Raw genomic sequence first — 27,393 nt, 5'->3', positions numbered from 1 at the left:
TTACCCTCTTGAATGTTCCTGATTTTGACTTCTTAAATAGAAGCCGCTATTTGTATCTGGATGGCGCTAGCAGGCTCTTCTCATTCAGCCTTGTTTCCGTGAATATAAACACAGCACAATGCCATCGCCAACTTCAGAATTCTATGTACCATTAAAGCCCGAGACGAAGATGCTCTTAAGATATGAAAACCCATTACACTCTTAGCAAAACAAAATGATAGCCTAGAAATTCATAAAGAATCCTTTGCATTGCTGACAGCCCCGGCTTTACGGTTATTATTATGTCGGCTGTAATGCACTTAGCGTGGCCCGGACAATGAATCTCTCTTTGCCGTAAATACAGATGATGGCAAGCAGCTGGGACCAATTCGAGGAGCTCATTTTGGTGATAGCACGGAGTTATCAAACGTGAGGAAGAAGAAGAAAAAAACAAAAAACGCATTCTTCACATCTGGCCGGTTATGCAAAGGTCAAAAATAATTAGCTATGTCTGACCCCAATTAGCAGTCGAAGCAGGTGACCTGTGTTTAAAATGCACTTGCAGGAGGAAACTGGGCCGCGCTCCCCGGTGGCTCGTAAGAGTCGGATAGGCCGCTCCGCTGAGGAACAAAAGACTGCATTTATTAAATTTCATGCATTTGACAAACTGTAACTGCCAATTTGCAGCAGTAAATGGAATTCACATCCTCCCTTTAAAAGCTTTCTGATGCACACAGGCTCGGAGTACTACGTGCGCTCTCTAACTAACAACAGGATCAGGCTTAAAAGCTCAGCTTGTGCTCCGTTCACCCCTCTGCCATTTCTGTACGAGTACGCCAAATGGACTCGGTCTGCAAGATGGATTGGCGGCTTTGCTGCTCCACTAAAATAAGAATACTTGATTTCGCCAAGTACAAAGAAAGGGAGTTGTACCCAGAATTGTTTTTGGCACATACAAGTTCTGGAAGAGGGAGGGGGGTTGAATAGTGTGAGTAAAGGGGGGGGGGGGATATCCAAAAGCCGAGGCTGCCATACTATGGCGCCACCAGTCACACTTGTCAATCATTTGTTATCACTAAGGAGACATCGAAGGGGGAGGGTTGACAGAGGGATGCAAAGGTTCAGCAGTGACAGCCCAGAAATCGGCGGTGATGGCTGATGCTGCTGAGGATCCCAATAGCTAACATCTGGCAGTGTTGGCCAACCAAATGTCAGCAATTGGGATCCTCACCCAGCAGCGTCAGCCATTACCGCTGGTTTCTTTCATGAAGAACTAGGCCATCACTGCTGAACCTTTGCTTTCCTCTGCCCTCCTCCCCATTTTTGATGTCTCCTTAGGGATAACAGATGAACAACACTCACTAATAAGTCAAGAAAGAAGGTTCCTCATTAGAAGATCAAACTGATATTATTGTCATGCTCGATAGATATTTTATGTGACTGATGCACAATTATCTATTGATGAATGTCTTTGTTTTGTTTCATCAGATCGTTTCCAACCAACACTAATGAGTTTAGCAGAAATGGTGTATTTTTAATCCATTGGTATCATGATAAAAGCCAATGAGGGAGTGGCACCAGGGACCTCTTTGTCATAATGGACAATTATAGAGCCTTGATAAAGGGGGTCCTGGTGGCTTTTATTATGACATTGATGGATTAGAAATACACTATTTCTGCTGTATTTATGTGTGTGGGCAATAACTGATTCAATCCTGGATGGCTGAACTCTGCCTTGTACCTGCATGATAAACAGTTGTCCTAAAGAGGTCTATGTGCTGGAAGGCTACCCTGTGGGCATATTTGTCTCTTGTCTTGAAGGATCAATCCATTCAAAGTCCAATAGGGGAGGCTAGATATTTCTTGTTTCTAAACAGTTATGCTAAACATATAGTACACTTATAATGTATGATATCAATACACAATTGCAATGTGACATTATTCCCAATCAATAAAGCAGTTATAATGTATTGGCCACAGTCATACGTACACTCACCAGGCGGTTCCCAGATCCCGCTAGGAGGGCACCCCTATGTACGAGTGTGGTGCTGATGAACTGGGCTCTGGTGTTACTTGGGTCAAATACTAAAAGCAGAAATGTTGTAATTGACTGGTTTTGGGGTTCTGTTACTACTTCTAAACTTACCTCAACCTCCTTACCTAGACTTATTTTAAAGAGGAACTATAGTTAAAATAAGTAACGTAAATAATAACATTGTTTATTTATTTTTCTGTACAATATAGATTTATAGATTATTTAGTGAGTATTTGCCCATTGTAAAATCTTTACTCTCCCTGCAGAATGTTGGTTTACTGAGAGGTCTATGTACAGAGGGCGATACTGCTGTCTTGGTCGTTGGAAACACCTGTTATTTCCCACGATGGAACAAGGCTCTCATACAGCAAACTGTCAGGGCCATGGCCCTGACATCACACTGTGGGAGTGGTTTCACCGCAATTTCAGCCACACAGATGTCCCTGATGATCTATTCAAGAAAAGGTAAAGATTTCTCATGGGAAAGAGGGTATCAGTTACTGATTTGGATGAAGTTCAATCCTGGGTTAAAGTTCCTTTTTAACATCACCCTCTTGGCTCATACCTAACACTCCTAAGCTGTGTTTTGTGCTGTGTCTAAGCGACTGAAACTCCTTCATCCCCAAGCATCACCAAGCACTGCAAAAGTGCTCCCAGTGGGTGACAGGCCTAAAAGTCCTTCCTGTGTAGTGGGAGAAAAGCCTGGAAATACTCAAACCCTGAATTCCCTGAGAGGACAGTAACAGGAGAAGAAGAGTATTGCCCACCGTGTCAAAAGCAAATACAAATCAAGGAGAACAAGAAGAGAATAAAAACTGCAGTTAGTAAGTCATTGGTGACTATAAGGTCCATTCTTGTGAAGTGACAGAGACCAAATGGAAGGCGATCAAACAGGAAATTAGCCTTGAGATGCTTCCACAAGTCATAGTAAATGTTAAATTACTTGTATAGCTGACAGTTAACTGGTGGTTGATACTGCTGTATACTGACCACCACAACAAGCCAATAATAGACTTATAAATACACACAACAGATAACATGTGTCACTGTAATTTCTTTATGTGGAGCCAACAATGGCCTCAATTCACTAAGATCATGCTGGAGATAATAAGGCAAGAGAAAACGTACCACCACACAGTGAGAGAGTTATCTTATCTCTTCATTCCTTAAGTTACCTCCTCTGTAGTTAATTTACCTCCTCTGTAGTTATTTTCACATGCAGTTATTTAACAGCCTGTTTTTAACTCTGGAGTTATTTTAAGGATTGAAGAGTTAACTTAAAGCGGATCCGAGATGAAAAACTAAATATAACAAGTGACTTGTCTATATATCTTATCTAAAGTTTAGATAGTTTACACAGCAAATCTATCTTCAAACAGCTTCAACAGTATATTAATATTTTTTCCTGTGATATAATGGGAGCAGACATGTTTTCTGCTTGTCACTATTACACAATTACACACACAGGCAAGCTTATCTGTATCTAGGCATGCTAATCTGCATATTCTGTGAAAACTCCACTCTTATCTCCTCCATTACACAGGCAACTGATCTGTATCTGCACTGCAGCTGTGAAAACTCTGCCTCTGAAATCTATAGCTAGTAACACCTTTTTCACCTGCCCAGACTGAAATCCCACAATCCTTTGCAAGCGCCAAGGCACTCTGGAGAAGCTGTGGGTGTGGTTTGTTTAGTTTATAGGAAATTAGGGTATTAAAACAAAACAAAACAAGTATTTGGCTTGAGGAATGCCCTATAAACTATATGTAAGGAACACAATTATGCAAGGAGTAAAAGTTCATCTCGGATCCACTTTAAAGACAGAAGAGTTAACTTTAGGTTTGCCTGAGGTAAAATGTTTCCTGAATACTACACGCCTTATCACCATGGTGACCACTCTAGAAACGTTATTAAAGACAGGAGATAAGTGTGAGAAAACGCGGAAAAGCCGCCGCTTGCGCTCAGAGCAAGGCGGCTGATTCCGCGTCCAACGCGGCGGTTTGCACGCGTAGGCCTACATCTGCCAGTATGGCTGAACGCAGAGAAACCGCCACATGCTCTTGATAGCGGTGCGGCGGGCTCCGCGTCCAGCGCGGCTGGTGGTACGCAAGACATGTCTGGTGTGGCTGGGACTGATAGTCCACACAGGTTCAGAAGGACGCGCGCGCGTTGAGAGGCAGAACTTTTATGACAACCAGAAGGGAGTCAGCTGACCAAGCCGGTCAGCTGACGATTGTACCAGTTCCCATTGGTCCAGCACTTAGTGGAGGCGCTGGAGAGCGCTGGGCTATATATACTGGGTGCTGGTCATTCACTGGTTGTCTGCCGTTGCGATCACTACGTGGAAGCACTCAGACCTTATTGTCAGAATCTGTGTTATCATTCTGTTATACTTCAGACTAGTTCCAGGGTGTTGATGATCAAGGACCTCACACCCAAGATTAGGAATCTGTGTTATCATTCTGTTATACCTCAGACTAGTTCCAGGGTGTTAATGACCAAGGACCTCACACCCAAGATTAGGAATCTGTGTTATCATTGTGTTATACCTCAGACTAGTTCCAGGGTGTTGATGATCAAGGACCTCACACCCAAGATTAGGAATCTGTGTTATCATTCTGTTATACCTCAGACTAGTTCCAGGGTGTTGATGATCAAGGACCTCACGCCCAAGATTAGGGACTTGTGTTACCATTCTGTTATACTTCAGACTAGTTCCAGGGTGTTGATGATCACGGAGCTCACACCCAAGACTATCTGTTATGACTTTCTGCTTTCCTGACCACTCTTCTGTTCACTGATTTGGTACTTCGCTATATCTGATACTCTGTTGCCAAACCTTGCTTGCCTTTGGATTACCAAATCAGCCTTCTGTCTTTGTACTGTGTATGTCCGTGTGTTGCCGACCTGGCTTGTCCGACCTTGAGAGCTATCTCCCCAGTTAAGAGATAGTTCACAGATCAGTCAGTGACATCCTTCTATTGGTGTCACTCACGCTCTGGTCCTTCCCTCTCCCAGTCTGACTCCTCCCTGCGGGAGAGTCTCGGGCTGCTGAAAGGTACTTACTCTAGCAGTATTCCTTACTGCCTTGTACCTGTCCTCCTGGTATTTATCTCAAAGTATTACTGTTGCACCAAACACTCATATCTCTCAGGTGTCCAGAGGTTAGTAATATATCTGATTATCGGTGATACTGCAGATCATCAATAATCAGGTATATATCTGTATTTTTGGTGATACTGCAGATCACCAATAATCAGATCCTCTCTGTGTTACACCGATCGTGTTACAATAAGCTCAGCGAATTGAGGCCAATGTTGTTTTTTTGAGGTGAGGTTTGGTGAGGTTTTTGAGGTGTTGTGTGCATCCAGTAGTGTTGGGCGAACATCTAGATGTTCGGGTTCGGGCCGAACAGGCCGAACATGGCCGCGATGTTCGGGTGTTCGACCCGAACTCCGAACATAATGGAAGTCAATGGGGACCCGAACTTTTGTGGTTTGTAAAGCCTCCTTACATGCTACATACCCCAAATTTACAGGGTATGTGCACCTTGGGAGTGGGTACAAGAGGGAAAAAAAATTAGCAAAAAGAGCTTATAGTTTTTGAGAAAATCGATTTTAAAGTTTCAAAGGGAAAACTGTCTTTTAAATGCGGGAAATGTCTGTTTTCTTTGCACAGGTAACATGTTTTTTGTCGGCATGCAGTCATAAATGTAATACATATAAGAGGTTCCAGGAAAAGGGACCGGTAACGCTAACCCAGCAGCAGCACACGTGATGGAACAGGAGGAGGGTGGCGCAGGAGGAGAAGAAGGCCACGCTTTGTGAGACACAACAACCCCGGCCTTGCATGAGGGCAAGAAGCGTGCGGATAGCATGCTTTGTACCGCCATGCAGTCATAAATGTAATAAAGATAAGTGGTTCAATAAACAGGGACCACGCGGCAACGCTAACCCAGCAGCAGCAGACGTGATGGAACAGGAGCAGGCGCAGGAGGAGAAGGCCACGCTTTGTGAGACACAACAACCCAGGCCTTGCATGAGGGCAAGAAGCGTGCGGATAGCATGCTTTGTACCGCCATGCAGTCATAAATGTAATAAAGATAAGTGGTTCAATAAACAGGGACCACGCGGCAACGCTAACCCAGCAGCAGCAGACGTGATGGAACAGGAGCAGGCGCAGGAGGAGAAGGCCACGCTTTGTGAGACACAACAACCCAGGCCTTGCATGTGGACAAAAAGCGTGCGGATATAGCAGCAATGCTTTTTGCCGCCATGCAGTCATAAATGTAATACAGATGAAAGGTTCAATAAACAGGGCCCGGAAACGCAACACCATCCCAGATGTTCATTGGTCATGTTACTTGGTTGGGGTCCTGGAGTGTTGCGTAGTCATTTCCAATCCAGGATTGATTCATTTTAATTTGAGTCAGACGGTCTGCATTTTCTGTAGAGAGGCGGATACGCCGATCTGTGACGATGCCTCCGGCAGCACTGAAACAGCGTTCCGACATAACGCTGGCTGCCGGGCAAGCCAGCACCTCTATTGCGTACATTGCCAGTTCGTGCCAGGTGTCTAGCTTCGATACCCAATAGTTGAAGGGTGCAGATGGATGGTTCGACACAGCTACGCCATCTGACATGTAGTCCTTGACCATCTTCTCCAGGCGATCGGTGTTGGAGGTGGATCTGCACGCTTGCTGTTCAGTGGGCTGCGGCTGCATGGGTGTCAGAAAATTTTCCCACTCCAAGGACACTGCCGATACCATTCCCTTTTGGGTACTAGCTGCGGCTTGCGTTGTTTGCTGCCCTCCTGGTCGTCCTGGGTTTGCGGAAGTCAGTCTGTCTGCGTACAACTGGCTAGAGGAGGGGGAGGATGTCAATCTCCTCTCTAAAGTCTCCACAAGGGCCTGCTGGTATTCTTCCATTTTGACCTGTCTGACTCTTTCTTCAAGCAGTTTTGGAACATTGTGTTTGTACCGTGGATCCAGAAGGGTATAAACCCAGTAATTGGTGTTGTCCAGAATGCGCACAATGCGTGGGTCACGTTCAATGCAGTCTAGCATGAATTGAGCCATGTGTGCCAGAGTCCTACCAGAATCCTCATCATCCTCTTGTGAGCGTTGTGATAGTTGTTGTGATGCATCATAGTCGTCACCTTCCTCCTGGTCTGCTTCTGCTGACCATTCGCGTTGAATTGTGGAAGTCCAACGTGCACCGCTCTGGCCCTCGTCAGTGGTGGCATGAAATTCCTGCTCCAACTCCAGCTGTTCCTCCTCCTCTTCTTCGTCATAGCTGCTGGGGCCAGCGTTCCCTGAGGCGGATGGCCTGATGTTGGTACCATCACGCTGATCGTTTTCTCCTTCAGATTCCCCCAGTTGCATCATGACAGCTGTTTCCTTGATTTTTAACATCGACCTCTTCAGTAAACACAGCAGTGGTATGGTAATGCTGACTGAAGAGTTGTCACTGCTCACAAGCAACGTGGATTGCTCAAAATTTTGGAGGACTTGGCAGAGGTCCAACATGTTGGCCCAATCGGATCCACAGAAGCTTGGCAGCTGGCCGGATGCGCCTCGGTACTGCGCCGTCATGTACTGGACCACTGCACTCTTCTGCTCGCAAAAGCGGGCTAGCATGTGCAGCGTAGAATTCCAGCGCGTAGGGACATCACACAGCAAGCGATGGTGGGGGAGATTGAAGCGCTCCTGCATCTTGGCGAGTGCCCCCGAAGCAGTACTGGAATTTCTACAATGTTTGGACACTCGACGCACCTTCAACAGCAGATCGGGCACGCCTGGGTATGTCCTCAGGAACCGCTGAACTACTAGGTTCATCACGTGCGCCAGGCAAGGGATGTGTGTCAGCTTAGCCAACCTTAAAGCGCGAATGAGATTACTCCCATTATCACACACAACCATGCCCGGTTTCAGGTCCAGCGGTGCCAGCCACAAATCCGTCTGTTCCTTTATTCCCCTCCAAATTTCCTCCCCTGTGTGCTGCTTATCCCCAAGGCAGATTAGCTTCAGCAACGCTTGCTGACGCATGCCAACAGCTGTGCTGCACTGCTTCCACGATCCTACTGCTGCTGGGTTAGCGTTTCCGGATGAGGTACAGCTTTGAGATGCGTTGGAGGAGAAGGAGTCAGAGAGGTAGGTGCTGCTGTTATCCAGTGGGAGGGACGGCGGTGCAGCTGTTTGTGGCGTGGGCAACACCCGTGCCGTAGCAGGTGAGGAATCGCTGCCAGGCTCCACAAGGTTCACCCAGTGCGCGGTAAGGGAGATGTATCGACCCTGGCCGAACGCACTCGTCCAGGTGTCAGTGGTGAGGTGAACCTTGCAGGCAACGGCATTCTTCAAGCTTCGGGTTATTTTGCTGACCACGTGCTCATGCAACTCAGGCACTGCAGAGCGTGCAAAGTGGTAGCGGCTGGGAACCACGTAACGTGGGATGGCCACTGACATCATGCCCTTGAAGCTGTTTGTCTCCACCAATCGATATGGCAGCATTTCGCAGGCCAGAAGCTTGGCTATGCTGGCTGTTACTGCCACGGCCCGGGGGTCATTTGCTGGCAATTTCCTCTTGCGCTCAAACATCTCCGACACAGACAACTGAACCGTAGCGCTGCACACGGAAGGGCTGTTGGTTGTTGTGTTTGATGAACACTGGGAGACCTCAAGAGCACTACTCCGGAAAGTGACAGTGTCAGCGTCGTCTGATGTTTGTGAATGTTGTGAACCACGCAATGGCTGGGCTACTGCTGCTGCTGAGGCGGGTCTGGTGAACCCAAGGGAGGCAGTGTTGTTTCTGGTACCCTGTCCTGACGCGTTTGCCCAAAGAGTGGGATGTTTGGATAGCATGTGACGGCTCATGCTGGTGGTGGAGAGGTTGTTAATATTTTTCCCCCTGCTCAGGCGGGTCTTGCACACCTTGCAAATCGCCATGGTAACATCCTCAGTGCAGTCTTCAAAGAAAGCCCAGACTTTGGAGCACCTGCCTCCTTGCTGGCGATTTCTGTTTGCTCCTCTTTTGCCTCTCACTTGAACTTCCACGCTTGTGGTGCCTGAAATTGCGCGCCGCCTACCTTGTGGCACAAGGCGAACTCGTGCAGCAGTGTGTTCTTCAACAGACTCATCTGTGCTGCTGCTACGACGGCGATGTTCTCGTTCACAAACAAAATCTGGGTCTCTGTCCACATTGTCCATACCCTCCTCTTCCATTTCCTCAAACTCGTCATATGTCATTGTGGGCCACCGCCGTGGAGTAGAGCTCCCCACAACAACCTCTGCGCAGCACACTCCAACGTCGTCTTCCAGATCTTGTCGGCCGACCTCCTGCAATTGCAACCCCTCCTGCCCAAATTGCTCTGGGATTTGGGTTTCCGAGTCCTCTTCGGACTCGCCTTGTATTTCAGTGCGCGGTGCATTTCCCACAGTTAACGGTTGTGAATCCAGGCACAACATTTCTGGCTGTTCCTCCATTGACCTTTGAAAGGTGGAAGTTTGTTGGGCTGGGAATAGCTCCTGCGAATACCCCATTGTTTCCTGAGGTAATTCATCGGACTGGTTATCTGGCAGTTGTGTGCGTGGTGTCGCTGCCGGTTGTGTCAGCTTTGTGCCCACTGGCTCCTTGTAACTGGCTGAGGACTCGGACCTCGTGCGTGATGTGCTGGTGCTGCTTAACCCACTGCTGGACGCTTGAGAGGTCATCCAAGTAATTATCTGGTCCTGTTCTTTTGGATTTGTGAGGGTTGTTGTCCTGGACAACATGGGCGGTATTGAGTGGGTTTTCTTGGGTGCTCCCCTGTGGCCTGTACGTGAACCGTCAGGGGAAACACCTCTTCCCTTGCCCCTCCCTCTTTCACCGGATTTCTTCCTCATTTCACTTATCCTTACAGTACACGCTGACTGGCAGCAGTACAGTGGCAGTACAGAAATGCTATACAGTACCACTATTCCCAGCAGCGACACAGAGCACAATGCTATACAGTGACGGGTGAGCGGTGTACCACTATTCCCAGCAGCGACACAGAGCACAATGCTATACAGTGACGGGTGAGCGGTGTACCACTATTCCCAGCAGTGACACAGAGCACAATGCTATACAGTGACGGGTGAGCGGTGTACCACTATTCCCAGCAGCGACACAGAGCACAATGCTATACAGTGGCGAACGAGCGGTGTACCACTATTCCCAGCAGACACAGAACAGTACACAGAATGCTATATAGTGTGGCTGAACGAGCGGTGTACCACTGTTCCCAGCAGACACAGAACAGTACACAGAATGCTATATAGTGTGGCTGAACGAGCGGTGTACTACTGTTCCCAGCAGACACAGAACAGTACACAGAATGCTATATAGTGTGGCTGAACGAGCGGTGTACTACTGTTCCCAGCAGACACAGAACAGTACACAGAATGCTATATAGTGTGGCTGAACGAGCGGTGTACCACTGTTCCCAGCAGACACAGAACAGTACACAGAATGCTATATAGTGTGGCTGAACGAGCGGTGTACCACTATTCCCAGCAGACACAGAACAGTACACAGAATGCTATATAGTGTGGCTGAACGAGCGGTGTACTACTGTTCCCAGCAGACACAGAACAGTACACAGAATGCTATATAGTGTGGCTGAACGAGCGGTGTACTACTGTTCCCAGCAGACACAGAACAGTACACAGAATGCTATATAGTGTGGCTGAACGAGCGGTGTACCACTGTTCCCAGCAGACACAGAACAGTACACAGAATGCTATATAGTGTGGCTGAACGAGCGGTGTACCACTATTCCCAGCAGACACAGAACAGTACACAGAATGCTATATAGTGTGGCTGAACGAGCGGTGTACTACTGTTCCCAGCAGACACAGAACAGTACACAGAATGCTATATAGTGTGGCTGAACGAGCGGTGTACTACTGTTCCCAGCAGACACAGAACAGTACACAGAATGCTATATAGTGTGGCTGAACGAGCGGTGTACCACTATTCCCAGCAGACACAGAACAGTACACAGAATGCTATATAGTGTGGCTGAACGAGCGGTGTACTACTGTTCCCAGCAGACACAGAACAGTACACAGAATGCTATATAGTGTGGCTGAACGAGCGGTGTACTACTGTTCCCAGCAGACACAGAACAGTACACAGAATGCTATATAGTGTGGCTGAACGAGCGGTGTACCACTGTTCCCAGCAGACACAGAACAGTACACAGAATGCTATATAGTGTGGCTGAACGAGCGGTGTACCACTATTCCCAGCAGACACAGAACAGTACACAGAATGCTATATAGTGTGGCTGAACGAGCGGTGTACCACTGTTCCCAGCAGACACAGAACAGTACACAGAATGCTATATAGTGTGGCTGAACGAGCGGTGTACTACTGTTCCCAGCAGACACAGAACAGTACACAGAATGCTATATAGTGTGGCTGAACGAGCGGTGTACCACTATTCCCAGCAGACACAGAACAGTTCACAGAATGCTATATAGTGTGGCTGAACGAGCGGTGTACTACTGTTCCCAGCAGACACAGAACAGTACACAGAATGCTATATAGTGTGGCTGAACGAGCGGTGTACTACTGTTCCCAGCAGACACAGAACAGTACACAGAATGCTATATAGTGTGGCTGAACGAGCGGTGTACCACTATTCCCAGCAGACACAGAACAGTACACAGAATGCTATATAGTGTGGCTGAACGAGCGGTGTACTACTGTTCCCAGCAGACACAGAACAGTACACAGAATGCTATATAGTGTGGCTGAACGAGCGGTGTACTATTGTTCCCAGCAGACACAGAACAGTACACAGAATGCTATATAGTGTGGCTGAACGAGCGGTGTACCACTATTCCCAGCAGACACAGAACAGTACACAGAATGCTATATAGTGTGGCTGAACGAGCGGTGTACCACTATTCCCAGCAGACACAGAACAGTACACAGAATGCTATATAGTGTGGCTGAACGAGCGGTGTACCACTGTTCCCAGCAGACACAGAACAGTACACAGAATGCTATATAGTGTGGCTGAACGAGCGGTGTACTACTGTTCCCAGCAGACACAGAACAGTACACAGAATGCTATATAGTGTGGCTGAACGAGCGGTGTACCACTGTTCCCAGCAGACACAGAACAGTACACAGAATGCTATATAGTGTGGCTGAACGAGCGGTGTACCACTGTTCCCAGCAGACACAGAACAGTACACAGAATGCTATATAGTGTGGCTGAACGAGCGGTGTACTACTGTTCCCAGCAGACACAGAACAGTACACAGAATGCTATATAGTGTGGCTGAACGAGCGGTGTACCACTGTTCCCAGCAGACACAGAACAGTACACAGAATGCTATATAGTGTGGCTGAACGAGCGGTGTACTACTGTTCCCAGCAGTGACACACAATGACTGGGGGGGACCCTGGCTAGCGTGGCTGGAGCGCGAACTACCCTGCCTGCCTACCCAAAGCTAAACCCACAGACAAATGGCGGAGATATGACGTGGTTCGGGTATTTATTTACCCGAACCACGTGACAGTTCGGCCAATCAGAGCGCGTTCGGGTCCGAACCACGTGACCCGTTCGGCCAATCACAGCGCTAGCCGAACGTTCGGGGAACGTTCGGCCATGCGCTCTTAGTTCGGCCATATGGCCGAACGGTTTGGCCGAGCACCGTCAGGTGTTCGGCCGAACTCGAACATCACCCGAACAGGGTGATGTTCTGCAGAACCCGAACAGTGGCGAACACTGTTCGCCCAACACTAGCATCCAGTGGCTCTCTGTGAGTTTGAGCCGTACCGCTAAACCCCACAGAAAACCAATGAAAAACTAAAATTTTCCCAAATACTCACCTCCTGCAGAGTCAGCCCAGCATCCTGTCTTGCTCCTCCATGGTCCCGTTTGGCTGCTATTGGGGTCAGTGTTTCTACATCCACACATCTTATCTCTCTCTGAGCACTGAGAGCTGGGACGCGATACTAAGAAGAGACAGGAGCATGCACCGAGGGGAAGAGACTGGGCAGTAAGGGGGCGGATACTGGGTGGGAAAGGGCTGGAAACTAGGAGGGACAGGGCGCAGACAGGCAAGGAGGACTGCCTCTTCCTCATCAACAGTATTTGATGGGCTTTCCAGTAGAATAATTAAAAGAAAAATTGTGAGGAACGGGAAGAGGGGGTGGGTAAGCGGTGGGGGGGCTCTTGTTGAAAGGTTTATTTTTATATATATTTTCTCCATTCAGGGGTACTTTCAATTGTGTTTCGTATCTCTGCCAAGCCTCCTGAGCTCTTCCTCACATGTCAGGTAGCAGCCTGATTGAGTAACTACCATTTTTAGAAAATGTAAGGTGATCATCTTTGCTCATAGTAAGTTGCTTATTGAGAGAGGAAAGCAAAGCCAGATCATCCACAAAGCAATTCTAGGCAGTTACCTATGGCCTGGAGAGAGTCTAGGGGCCTGGTGGATGCAAACCTCCACCAAATCTTACAAGAAAAAAAAAGCCAGGTGATCATCAGCAGTGGGCAAAAACTGCTATCTAGCCTAGGGCCCCATTTCATCTTAATCCATTTTTGGAGGAAGTTAATGGCTTATGTGTATTATATACACTATAGGCTACCCAGGTTTGGAGTATGGCGTATGTCATGTTCTTCTGGCCTTCCTGTGTCTGATGACTCCTGGCAGAGAAGTGTCTATCTGATTTTACTCTTGATGATTGTTCTTCTTGTGTCGTACTGGAGTCCTGTTTTCCTCTGAGGTGAGAAGTACACTGAGGGATATGCCAGAGAATGATTAGGATACTTTGCTAAACTGCATGCATACTACAGCTACCTACTCTGCTTCACCTATTTCTGTCCAACAAGGCAGCAAGAGGACATGTCATTCAATCAGAGGTTATAGGAGTGCTCATTAAATCTGCTTGGTCACAGGGATTACGTTTCTGCGATTGGTTAATAACATAGATGGGTACTTATAATCCTGTCTGTGTGGAAAATGCAATACCGTATATATTAGTGCTATTCCTCTAAGTATACCTTCTGATAAAAGAAAGCAATTAGAACAGCTGTCTGCAGTAACCCCAAATGCTGGACTCTAAATTAATCCTTTACAATATTACCACAGTGCAAAACCAACACGATGGCGAGCTTCAGTTTCTCAAAATAGTAGTAAAGATAGTCCAATCAACACTCTGCTGCGCATCAGTGTGGGGAGATAGTCAGATTATGTAAGTAGGGGAATAGCTAAAGGGGAGCACCACCTGTGATCGCCTTTTCTTCTTCTGATACAGGGGACTATACTTCAGAACAGGTGTTTTTGTGGCTACACTCATTATGGTTGTGAAAATCGTGATGGCCACACTTCTTTGAACGTGGCGGCAGCCCCAGGACCACTCCACGCCGATTGGCGTGAATGGCTTCCTAAGGGGCTTGCAGGAGAGCATGCACGCTGGTGTGCGCGCATCTCCGCTATAATGACTGAGCTCTGCTCCGCCTTCAGTCTCCCAGTGGTGATCGCCGTCTAATAACTAAGTGCAGCGCTGCGATCTAAGGCAGCGCTGTACTGGGGACAGCCGTGTGACCTGGTTGTTGTGTGAATTTTGGGCCACGGTGTATGGTGGTGAAGATCAAAATATCCATGCAACAAAGATAAATTACGGCAAGAGGAGAAAGTGAGCCCTATGCAGTAGGGACATTACTCATCCCCCATATCAACAAAATTGATAAGGAAATTGTATCTTGACCTACTTGGTGATTTCACTAAAGTCTGCAAGAAATATATCATATAACTAAAAAACAAAGAAAAACAACAAAGAGCCTATTTACCAGAACAAGAAAGTACATTTAGCTCTCCTCAGGGTTCCTCTATTCACAATAGCATCAGGAATTTATAAACCTTCTGCTCAACCACAGCAGGTACCCTCACAGACACCCAACACCCCCACCAAGAGACCAATATTCCCAAAATCCTCCTCCTCATTATTAAAGTAGACACAATCCAAGATTCCATAATCTTCAACATTCCCAACAGTGCTACAACAACCCACCAGAACTGCTTTTTACTGTTTGGACCACATGAGTAGGATGAATACAAACATAGAAATCTTTATTATAAAAATGTTTTGTTGTTTTTTAAAACAGTATGTTGTTTGTAATCTTTTCAAAGGAAACCTGAGCAGAGGCCTAAAATACAAAGCTAGATCCACATACTGTACCTGTGTGGGTTGATTTTTCCATCTCCTTCTTCCTTTAGATAACTTTAGATGGTCAAGAGTCCGGGTTCCTTATGTTTTTGAAAAGTTATTATTGAACGGGAAACAAGGATTGTTTGCTTTCTAGCCTTCTCTAGGGATGCTCATTCAGATGACGCATTTCCATTTGGTTATTTTAGCCCAATCACAGAATTTGGAAGCATTGGACCAATCAGAGAATGCATAACTTATCAGTGAAAATTGGATTACCGCAGTAATTTTAGATCATTCACAAGACTCGGATACTACCAAGTATTCCCGAGTCTTGTGAATGGCCAACATTTCTGTGGTATCCCAATTAGCCTGGTGAAATGCTGCATTCTCTTACTGGTCCAATACTTCCGAATCAACTCAGAAGTATTTAAGCAATCAGAGAACGCAAAAAAATGACAAATAAGACTCCTCAGAAATCGGCATAGGCGGAAATCAGAATTTCCTCAAACGGAAATCGGCATTTCCGCTCATCCCTAGCCTCCTCCTAGCTTCATAGTTGGCATACCTATGATTCAGCCGCCGGGAGATATGGGCGCAGTATAAAGCCGATATACGGCTCACCCTGCTCCTGCACAAGTCCCGGCGGCACTAATTACTATTTCTCCTCCAGGCTGCTATGGATAGTGGGGGAAAGATATCATTCTGCTTCCAGCTATTGCTGGCAGCCCAATTGCAGTGTTTTTGTAGTAATTTGTGCTCTGTCTTTTCACAGCACCCAAATTACTCACTGAGCGCTGCTATAGCTGTAATTCCTGTTATGACCTATGGTGGCATCGGCTGCGCCTAAATCTCTTGAGCTATTTTTACAACGCTAGAATCATGAAAAGGCCAGTGTTAGAATTGGTTTTGTGTGTAAGGTCAGAAGACCTAAGGCCTCGTTCACATCTGCTGCGCTGAAAAACGTGTTAAAGCGCATGGTAAAAAACGCATGCGCTTGTGCGCGCTTTAGTCCGCATTTCTGTGCGTTGCGCTGCGCTTCTTTAAAGCACGTTTTGTTTACTGTAGCAGCAGCAGTTGTCAATAAAACTTTGTTTTTGTATGTAAATGTATTTTTTTCTCCAATTAGGGGTAAAAAACGCATGCGCTTCTATGCGCTTGTACGCGCTTCTATGCGCTAAAAAAGCGGACCCATTCACTTGCATTGCTGTGCGCTTTACAGCTCAACGCACAGAAATGCCTGCAACACTACGTTTCTGTAACGCTGCTCAGCGCAGCACATAGATGTGAACCAGCTACATTTAGTTACATGGAAAAATCAATACCTTGCTGAACGCACAGGGCAGTGCGCTGTGGAAAGCGCACAGAAACGGCCCTGATGTGAACGAGGCCTTACCCTTACTTCTTTACGTATGTTAAGTCCTACTTCATGTTGAAACTTTTTTTTTTTTTTTTTACATTGTAAAACAGTGTTGCGCTATTAAATGTTCCTAAAAGACATTTCACTTTTTTTTTTTTTAAAGTTCCTTTACAAAAGATAAAAAATAAAGTTTTTGCCAACTACATAGAAATTGTCCAATCTTTTGCTAAAACAGCGGCATAGAGATCACCATAGCAGGCTTATTTATTTATTGTATTTATAAAGCGCCAACATATTACGCAGCGCTGGACATTAGTTTCGGTTACAGACAATATTTAGGGGTGACATACAGCAAAATGAGAATACAGGAATACAAGAAAGACCAGATCACGCAGCACAGTATGAGTACAAGGTAATGCTTAGTCAGTCACTGGATGGAGCATGGAGATTAGGCAAGTTAGGTTCACTCAGATGCATAGCATGGGTTCACAGTAATGGAGGTGCATGATCAGGTAGGACATAAAAGGAGGAGGACCCTGCCCAAAGGCTTACAATCTAGAGGGAGAGGTAGAGACACGAAAGGTAGGGGACCAGAGTTCAGCTGTGGGTTTAGAGTACTTGTGAGGGATAGTAGGCCAGAGTGAAAAGGTGAGTTTTGAGGGCCTTCTTGAAGATGTTGAAGGAGGGGGCTGCCCTATTGGGTGGAGGTATCGAGTTCCATAGTGTTGGAGCAGCTCTTGAGAAGTCCTGGAGGCGTGCATGGGACTGGGTGATGCGGGGGGCGGTTAGGCGAAGTTCATTGGAAGAGCGGAGTGAGCAGCAAGGTGTGTACCTATGAGTAAGATCAGAAATGTAGGTTGGACAGGTTTTGTGGACAGATTTGTAGGTCAGACACAGTATCTTGAATCTGATTCTGGACTGGATAGGAAGCCAGTGGAGGGATTCATGGAGGGGAGCCGCCATGGTGGAGCGATGGGAGGAGTGGATAAAGGCTTAGTGGCTGCAAAGGTGGCCCATAGCCACGGGTGGCCAATGGAGTGGAGCATGACGGAGCAGCACGGGACAGGATGAGAGGAGAACAATGACCTCGGCTCACGCTCAGACGACATGATCTGGAGGTCTGGATCCCTCACCAATGCATCTAGGCCACAGTACACACACTATATTATCGGCAGAGGCAGCACATCCGCTGAGAACTATATATTGTGTTTAAAAGGCTTTGGTGAATCAACCCCACTAGGTTAGTAGATAGCTTATGTCAATGGGTCCTGTGATTGTAACAACACCAGGCTCATCTAAAAGACTAAAGGAGACCAGGAGCCAAATGGTGCAGAATCGTGTAAGATTCAGAAAAGTGAAATGTTAAAGGGAACCAGAGAGGATTCAGTATACATACCTGGGGCTTCCTCCAGCCCCATACGCACGGATCGCTCCCACGCCGCCATCCTCCGCTGCCTGGATCCGCCGCCACCGGGTCCCGTCATTGCCGCGAGTCGGCAAGTCGGCCGGCGGACGCGGCCAATTCTCCGCATTACAGGGTGCTCTCTCTCCATACAGATACGCATGTGGCTGCTTACTGCGCTGCCGCATGCGTACATGTATGGAGGGAGCCCCTGTGATGCGGACAATTGGCCGCGTCCGCCGGAAGTGACGGGCCCGGTACCGGCGGATCCAGGAAGCTGAGGACGGCGGCGTGGGAGCGATTCAGGCTTATGGAGCTGGAAGAAGCCCCAGGTATGTATAACATCATTTTCTTTTTTCAACCCCCCGTTCCTCTCTGGTTCCCTTTAAAGGGAAGGTTCAGGGAGGGGAGTGAAAAAATAAAAATCAATTTCCACTTACCTGGGGCTTCCTCCAGCCCGTGGCAGGCAGGAGGTGCACTCGCCGCCGCTCCGCAGGCTCCCGGTGGTCTCCGGTGGCCGACCCGACCTGGCCAGGCCAGCTGACAGGTCGGGCTCTTCTGCGCTCCAAGGCCCGGCACTTCTGTGTCCCACGCGGGCGCGCTGACGTCATCGGACGTCCTCCGGGCTGTACTGCGCCCTCCCTGAACCTTCCCTTTATTATTATTTATTTATTATTTATTTGTTGTATTTATAAAGCGCCAACATATTACACAGCGCTGGACATTAATTTAGGTTACAGACAATATTTAGGGGTGACAAACAGCAATATGACAATACAGGAATACAAGAAAACCAGATCACACAGCACAGTATGAGTACAAGGTAATGCTTAGTCAGTCACTGGATGGGAGCATGGAGTTAGGCAAGTTAGGTTCACTCAAATGCATAGCATGGGTGCACAGTAATAGATGTGCATGATCAGGTAGGACACAAAAGGAGTGAGGACCCTGCCCAAAGGCTTACAATCTAGAGGGAGAGGTAGGGACACGAGAGGTAGGGGACCAGAGTTCGGCTGTGGGTTTAGAGCAATTGTGAGGGGTGGTAGGCAAGAGTGAAAAGGTGAGTTTTGAGGGCCTTCTTGAAGGTGTTGAAGGAGGGGGCTGCCCTAATGGGTGGAGGTAGGGAGTTCCATAGTGTCGGAGCGGCTCTTGAGAAGTCTTGGAGGCGTGCATGGGACTGGGTGATGCGGGGGACGGTCAGGCGAAGTTCATTGGAGGAGCGGAGTGAGCGGCTTGGTGTGTATCTCTGAGTAAGATCAGAAATGTAGGTTGGACAGGTTTTGTGGATGGATTTGTACGTCAGACACAATATCTTGAATCTGATTCTGGACTGGATAGGAAGCCAGTGGAGGGATTCACGGAGGGGAGCCGCCCTGGTGGAGCGATGGGAGGAGTGGATAATTCTGGCAGCCGCATTCATGATGGACTGCAGTGGGGCTATTCGGGTCTTAGGGAGTCCAGACAGAAGGGCATTGCAGTAGTCGAGGCGGGAAATTATGAGGGAATGGATGAGGAGTTTGGTGGTGGCAGGGGTCAGGAAAGGGCGAATCTTACAGATGTTACGAAGGTGGAAGTTGCAGGACTTTGTGAGGTTTTGGATGTGGGGAGTGAAGGAGAGTGCGGAGTCCAGGGTGACACCCAGACAGCGGGCTTGAGAGGTAGGGTGAATAGTAGTGTGGTTAACAGTGACCTGCACATCTGGGAGGTCCAGGGATGACCGAGGTGGGAAGATCATAAATTCCGTTTTGTCTAGATTTAGTTTTAGGAACCTAGCGGACATCCAGGAGGAGATGGCAGATAGGCAGGAGGAGACCTTGTCCATGGTAGTGGTGGATATGTCAGGGGTGTGGAGGTAGATCTGTGTGTCATCTGCATACAGATGATAGTTAAAACCCATGGAGGAGATAACCTTGCCAATGGAGGATGTGTATAGGGAGAACAGTAGGGGGCCAAGGACCGAGCCTTGGGGGACTCCCACTGAGAGGTGGTTGGGGGTGGACGAGGACTCATTGAAGGAGGTCGTGAAGGAGCGGTTGGAGAGGTAGGATGAAAGCCAGGTCAGGGCGAGATCGTGAATGCCCATGGATTGGAGGGACTGGAGGAGTAGGGGATGATCTACTGTATCAAAAGCTGCTGAAAGGTCAAGGAGGAGGAGAATGGTGTATTTACCTTCAGCTTTAGCTAAGGCAAGGTCATTGACCACTTTGGTGAGAGCCGTTTCGGTTGAGTGGGCAGGCCGAAATCCAGATTGCAGTGGGTCTAGTAGTGAGTTGGCATTGAGGTACTGGGTCAGGCGTTTGTGAACCAGACGCTCAAGGAGTTTTGAGGCGAAGGGGAGGAGGGAGATCGGGCGGTAGTTGGAGGGTAGCGAGGGGTCGAGGGAGGGTTTCTTGAGCAGAGGCAGTACAGTGGCCTGCTTGAAGTCTGAGGGGAAGGTGCCTGTGGATAGGGAGAGGTTAAACATGGTAGTGAGGACTGGGGCCAGATCCGTGAAGTGAGGCTGAAGTAGATCAGAAGGGATAGGGTCAAGGGGGGAGGTAGTTGTATGGGAAGTCTGCAGTAGGTGGTTGACCTCCTCAGTGGTAGTAGGAGTGAAGGAGGTGAGGGGAGGATAGGGTGGAGAAGGAGTAGGTTGTGAGCAGGTGGGAGGTGAAGATTGAAGATTGGATATTTCCTGACGGATGGAGACTATTTTGTTGGTGAAGTGGGTGGCTAAATCTGTGGCAGAGAGGGAGGAAACAGAAGGTGGGGGGGGGGGGTGGGTTTAAGCAGGGAGTTGAAGGTGCTAAAAAGACGCCGGGGATTGGAAGCTTGTGCTCCGATGAGCTTGGTAAAGTATTCCTGCTTCGCATGAGCAAGGGCAGTGTGGAACTGCTGCAGGTTAGTCTTGTTAGTCTTGTCAGGTTAGTCTTGTACTGTTAAGGATGTATATACAAGGATGTAAATACTCACAAAGGTGGGTTGTAAATCCTTGCACGTAGAGGTGCACATGCTTGCTACACAGCCATAGCAGTTAAGGCACCTGGTTTTTCAGTGACCTGAGGAAGCGGGCAAGCACCCGCAAAATGCATTGTCAATTTTATGTGCTCAAATAAAAGACCTTTTTTCAATAAACTGGTCCACATTCTTCAAGAGAGGTAATATTATCTCTCTGTTTATAAGATTAACAGATTCTTCACCAATCTTTTACACATTGGGGGCCTCCACCTCTTTTTAAGTGTCCAGTAAGTAAGTACCAGTGTTGCTGCCACACGTGTATCTGCTCTGATAGAGACTGAATTCCTGGGAATAAAAGACGCGGTCACTGCTGTGGATTTTCATGAAGAGTCATGTGCATCTAGAAGGATTTACAGCCGTTGCAGTTCAGTGCACATTTTATTCATTCCCTATATTTATATGGAGATAACATATTACAGAGTGCTTTAATACATCCACCATTCACAATCCAATGCCTCTATCATAGTCATATATTCACAGCAGGGCCAATTAAAATAACCCGGGTGCTACTGAAGCTAAGTGGTTAGCATTCCTGCCTTGCACCACTCGAGTCTGGAGTTCAAAATGTTCCTTAAGACACCATCATCCAGATTTATAAGTCATCTCTGAAGATCTCCAAGCATCTCCGGTGAGGGGGTTGCTAGCGATCCTGCAGGCATGCATGGAATTTGTAAAAAAATGCCTGATATTATATGGTAAAACATTGCCACTCTCGTGTGGGTCATATTAAAACATAGTGGAGGCTGTTGAAAGGTGAGCAAATTAGATTAGGTTGTGACGCACGCTGAGTCTCCACGTGGCCGCTATTCCGCTAAGCAGCGGACTTACAGTAAATGGCACAGTCCAATCTGATGCTCCAGTGATTATACAGTTGCTCCTATGGCTGTTTTGAACTGTGGTACATCCAGTATGGATGAGATATATTGAAATGACCAAGACAACCTACATTCTGAGCCTAAAAAGCCAGGAAACAGCTCCTGAGGAAGTGAATGAAACTCCATAAAAAGTTCACGAAACATGTTGGCCCATAGGCAATTCACTTTTTCTACTGAGTTTTCTCCTAGGAGATCATTTTTCAACTTCAAGTAGCAAAACGTGGGTACAGCGGTACTATCAAAACAAACTATTTTTTTTTTTGCTTTCCGGTGATTTAAAAGACATTTTATTGACAAGTATGAAAATATTACCTAGGAGAAAACTTAGGAGAAAAAGTGAATTGAATATGGGTCATTAAGTCTAACCCTTGGCTATTTGCAATATATTGATATTGATACTGTGATATTATGCTATGGGCACTGGCTCCTAACTGCGGCCAAAAAAGGTTGGACTTGGTGGATCACATTATTGAATGGAGCCGAACTTGCAATTTTCTGCATTACATTTATGACAAAAGTATGTCTTGATATGTATCCTTCACACAATATTTATTTTGTGATAATGGCAAAGTCCCCGGCATCTGACACAAAAGGAGATTGCTTGATGCCTGAGACATGTGCTTGAGGGATGCTTGACGCGCTAGAACAGCACTAAACCCCCGCCCCAGCAGCAGGAATAACTTACTGATCATCCCGGTGCCATCTGCTACACATCCTGCAGCTCCCAGCATGCTTTCCGGCATCCTCTGCCTATGGCTCTTGGCATGTCACCTGACCCGCTGGGAGCTTTACACGGAGCTGCAGGAGGTGCATCAGATGGTGCCCAGATGATCCGTAAGTTTTTTCTGCTCTCAAAACCACTAAAGTTCTGCCCCCATTATTACCCCCAGGCATGCCAGTTAGTTGAGACTTCTAGATGCTTGAGTTCTGGATAACGGGCACTTTGCTGTATTTTTTATCGATTTGTGATGTTTTGTCTACTATTGTCTATTGTGAATAAAGCTTACGTTTTTTTAATTATGGACAAATGACCTGACTAATGACCTTCATTTAACCCATTCAGGTTCCGTCGTTTTCACGTGAGAAATGTTCACCTCCCATTCATTAACCTATAACTTTATCACTACTTATCACAATGCACTGATCTATATCTTGTTTTTTCCTCCACCAATTAGGCTTTCTTTGGGGGGTACATTTTGCTAAGAGCCACTTTACTGTAAATGCATTTTAACAGGAAGAATAAGAAAAAACTGAAAAAATTCATTATTTCTCAGTTTTCAGCCATTATAGTTTTAAAATAATACATGCCTCCATAATTAAAACTCACGTATTGTATTTGCCCATATGTCCCGGTTATTACACCGTTAAAATTATGTCCCTATCACAATGTATGGCGACAATATTTTATTTGGAAATAAAGGTGCATTTTTTCCGTTTTGCATCTATCACTATTTACAAGTTTAAAATAAAAAAAATATAGAAATATTTCATCTTTACATTGATATTTAAAAAGTTTAGACCCTTAGGTAAATATTTACATGTTTTTTTTTTATTGTAATGGTGTTTTTTTTTATAGTAAACATTTTATTTGGGTAGTTTTGGGAGGGTGGGAGGTAAACAATAGATTTATAATGTAAATGTGTGTTAATTTTAATTTTTTTTTTACAGGTGTAGTATTACTTTTTGGCCACAAGATGGCGGCCATGAGTTTGTTTACATGACGTCACTCTAAGCGTAACATACGCTTACAGTGATGCATCGGGAAGGGAACGGCCAGAAAAGGCGCAGCTTCCGAGAGAAGCTGTCGCTTTTTCAGCGAGGAGAGGAATCAATGATCGGGCACCTTAGCTCGATACATTGATTCCCTGGCTACTGAATCCGTGGCCGGGAGTGCGCGTGCACGCGCGCGATCGGCCGCGGGAGCGTGCGGTAGCGCGCATGGTTCCTGGACGTAGAAACTACGTCCAGGAACCAAAATAGGTTAATGTTTATTTTTTTCAGCGTTGCCCCTTTTTTTCAGATTTCTAAACCATGTGAGATTACAGACCTGAATGCTGTGCGCATCAGGAAGAGGCAAAGTGCCCATTAGCAGCCAGTGTTAGATTTAATAACATTGCTTAAACTGCAGTATAGTAAAGCAACAACAAGATGTCACTGTCTGTAATGTGCTGTGATGATCTATATGGTATTGTGATTTCCTCCTGTATTCATTTTTATTGTTCCCCTCTGTTCTAAGTAAGCGGCATCACCTGATGGTGGAGTATGATTTATGTCTGCAGGCTTTGTTCAGTAAAGAGTTCTAATGTAAGGCTTGGTGGTGTATTCTCCACAGTCAGCATGCAACGCATGAGCTGGCGTGGAGGAGGTACACACACCAGCACCAGGAAACAGGCTATCCCTAGTATAGTGGAGGGGAGGACTGACTGCAATAGGAGATTGTGGCGCACAGAGCCGGTGCAGATCTGACAGCCACAAACAATGCTTTCGTTATAACGTCTCAGCGCAAAGTAGCGCTGAGCGCATAAACCAGAACTGAGGAGATCAGGACAGGTAGACAGAATGAACGCTTGCTAGCTAGCGGCTACTTAGCGACAGCAAGCGTCCAAAACCAGACAGACTGGAATGAGGCAGCCAATGCGATGCGGCGATGGCGTGCCTCACAAAGACAGGACAGGACAGTCAGAAAATAGCAGGATTAAGATAGATGAACGTAACACAGATAAATATACAATAAGTATGTTTTCCTAGCGTATTACAATTACAGCTATCAATGAAACTATTAGTAACGTCTGACTAACATATGTATATATCGGCAATGAACCGATATATGACATAAGCAGGAACGCTGACTAACACTGGAGCAAAACAGGGAACAGGGCTCAGAAGGATTCGCTATCTCTTCGCAGAGATGAACGCAATCCACAAACGGTAACAGAACAGGATTCAGAAGGATTCGTTATCTCTTCGCAGAGATGAACGCAATCCACCAACAGTAACAGAACAGGATTCAGAAGGATTCGTTATCTCTTCGCAGAGATGAACGCAATCCACAAACGGTAACAGGACAGGATTCAGAAGGATTCGCTATCTCTTCGCAGAGATGAACGCAATCCACAAACAGAACCAGGAGCAGGGTAACTACCTCAGCACGGGTGGTCACGGTACGCGCAACCTACCAAAACGTGCTGGAAAGCTGACTAACTGCACACAGGATATAAACAGTTCGTGTACGTATACATCAGCGACACTGATGTATTAACGTATCACAAATACAAGGAAAATAATAAACGTGCTGGTATGCATATATATTGGCAATGAACCAATATATGATGCAAAGACCAGCAAAGTATCTTTAACAAGAAACACGATCGGGGGCTAAAGCGACAGCAAGGCAGGCTTAAGCTGAAGCTATGAAAACCCAAGGAAACCCTGCAGGAAGCAGATCTTTATACTGAGGTCATCCAATGGGAGCAGACATGCAGATTCCCACACAGGTGAATGATAATCAGTCACAAGCTGACAGCAGGGAAAGACAGACAAAGCTATGCAACTTGCATGGAAATAGATCAGAACTGCCTGAGCTGCAGCACTAATACTTCCAGTAATAGCTGCTGCAGCAGCGATCATTACAGTACCCCCGCCTTTAAAAGTGGATTCCAGACGCTTTTCAAAACTGAAATTTCCAACAAAACAGTCTGACTGATAATTCATGATGACCGGGACAGCCCGGCAAGACCGAATTCCAGAATCAGTCCCCACAAGACTGGACCCATCAGAACCAGAACCTACAGAACCATGCCCATCAGTACTACAAGCCCCAGTGTGACACCCATCAGAACCATGATTTCCAGAAGAAAGCCCTCCGAAACTCCCTGAGCGATACCCACCGCCTTCCAGGAACAGTTCAGAAACGCCAAAGCCTTTGCAATGCCCACCGGTACTGTCTTTACCAACACAAAACCCACTGTTGACCCAGTCCAAGGCACCAGGACAAGTTTTCTCAGAGACCTCCCAGAACACCTTGAAGCTCCAAAGAGATCCCCATAGGCCAGAACGCCCCTTAGGCTCACATGGAGAACTATCAAGAACCCCTATGGAACCTAGGGCAATTCCCGAGTCAGGGCCACAAGGACAAACATCAATATCAGGGCTTTCAGGGACCAGAACCATCTCTGGGCATGCAGGCAGACTGGCAACATCAGAACGTGTTCCCACTAAGGAAGCATCAGAGCACGCTAACACCTTAGACACACTTGGGCATTCTGGCACACAAAGAACATCTGGGCACACCGGCACAAGAGAAACCTCTGGGCATGTCAAGGAACTGTGAGCCTCAGGGTCAGCCAAGACAGGACCAAAACCAGGACCGGCCAAAAAAAAATCATCATGACTAAACTTTGCAACTACTGGACTTTTACACGAGAATGCTGGATCAGACTTAGATGTCGCTGATTCCAGCAAAGTCAGTAACAAATCAGATTCAGGGGCACTAACAAGACAGGACAAATCTTCTGATGTATGCACTGAACCAGACAGGGACTCCACAACTACCTCTGGACTGGACAGAGACTCATTTAATACACTGGATTGAAGCTCATGAGGCGCTGCAGAACAAGTCAGTATTGCAGCAGCCCCCACTGGACTAGGCAAAACTGAGGAATTCCCTGGACAGGAAGGGAACTCTGGAACCTCTGCCACAGCGGCCAGAGAACCAGAATCTTTCAGGATACAGGGCTGGGTTTCAGGAACACTCATCAGACCGGACTGAAATTCTGAGATTTCTATTATTTTGACCAGAGAATCAGAATTATCCATGTTACAGGGCAAGACTTCTGAAACATTCAGAGGACAGGGCTGGAGTTCCTCGGCTGTTACAACACTGGAGAGGGACTCAACATTGGTTAAATCAGACTGTGTACAGGGCAAGGTATCTGACACACTTGCTGACGAGGACAATATTTCAATGGCTTCTGCTTTGCTGGGCAGAAATTCATCAAGTTTTATTAGAGCAGACTTTAATTCCAAAACAGCTGCTAGACAAGTGAATATTACTGCAACACCAACTGAGGTAAGCAGTGCTTCAGCCTCCTCTGCTAGAGGGTTTAAAGTATCCAAAGTACTGGGTGAAGCATAAGACTCTGCGACCACAGCTTCACTGGACAGGATCACTGAACAGTCCATATTGCAGGGCAAAACCATGGAAGCACCTGCTGGACAGCATAATGATTCTGTGACCTGAGTTTCATTGGAAAGATCTACTGCACAATTCATGGTACAGGGCAAATTTATTGGAAAATTTTCTGAACAAGGTAATAATTCTGCGATTTCAGGTTCACATAGCAGATGCTCTGAGCTATTCACGAAACTAGAGCGAGGTGTAGAAACAGGAAGATCAAGACACAATGTTTGCGCATCTGAATCACCATTCATTTGTAAAATTGGAAAATTCAGATGCTGGGGTTCTGAGTTTACTAGACAGGATTGCTGGGACTCGGAAACTGATGCAGTGCACCTACTGGCATCTGCTGGATCAGACAGGAGTTGAACTTTATTAACAC

General features: G+C 46.8%; 1 long non-coding RNA gene across 1 annotated transcript in view; it reads right to left on the bottom strand.

Annotated features, from left to right (window-relative positions):
• LOC137545013 (uncharacterized) overlaps nucleotides 1-27,393 on the bottom strand; it is an 86,169-nt gene that overhangs the window by 12,234 nt on the left and 46,542 nt on the right. The window contains exon 2 of the long non-coding RNA XR_011025967.1: nucleotides 496-599. This is a non-coding gene — a long non-coding RNA (uncharacterized lncRNA). The remainder of the gene's footprint in view (nucleotides 1-495; nucleotides 600-27,393) is intronic.

Source organism: Hyperolius riggenbachi, chromosome 2, assembly GCF_040937935.1.
Source record: "Hyperolius riggenbachi isolate aHypRig1 chromosome 2, aHypRig1.pri, whole genome shotgun sequence".
Taxonomy (NCBI): domain Eukaryota; kingdom Metazoa; phylum Chordata; class Amphibia; order Anura; family Hyperoliidae; genus Hyperolius; species Hyperolius riggenbachi.
The sequence above is the reverse complement of the archived record's forward strand: the minus strand, read 5'-3'. Positions and strand labels throughout refer to the sequence as shown.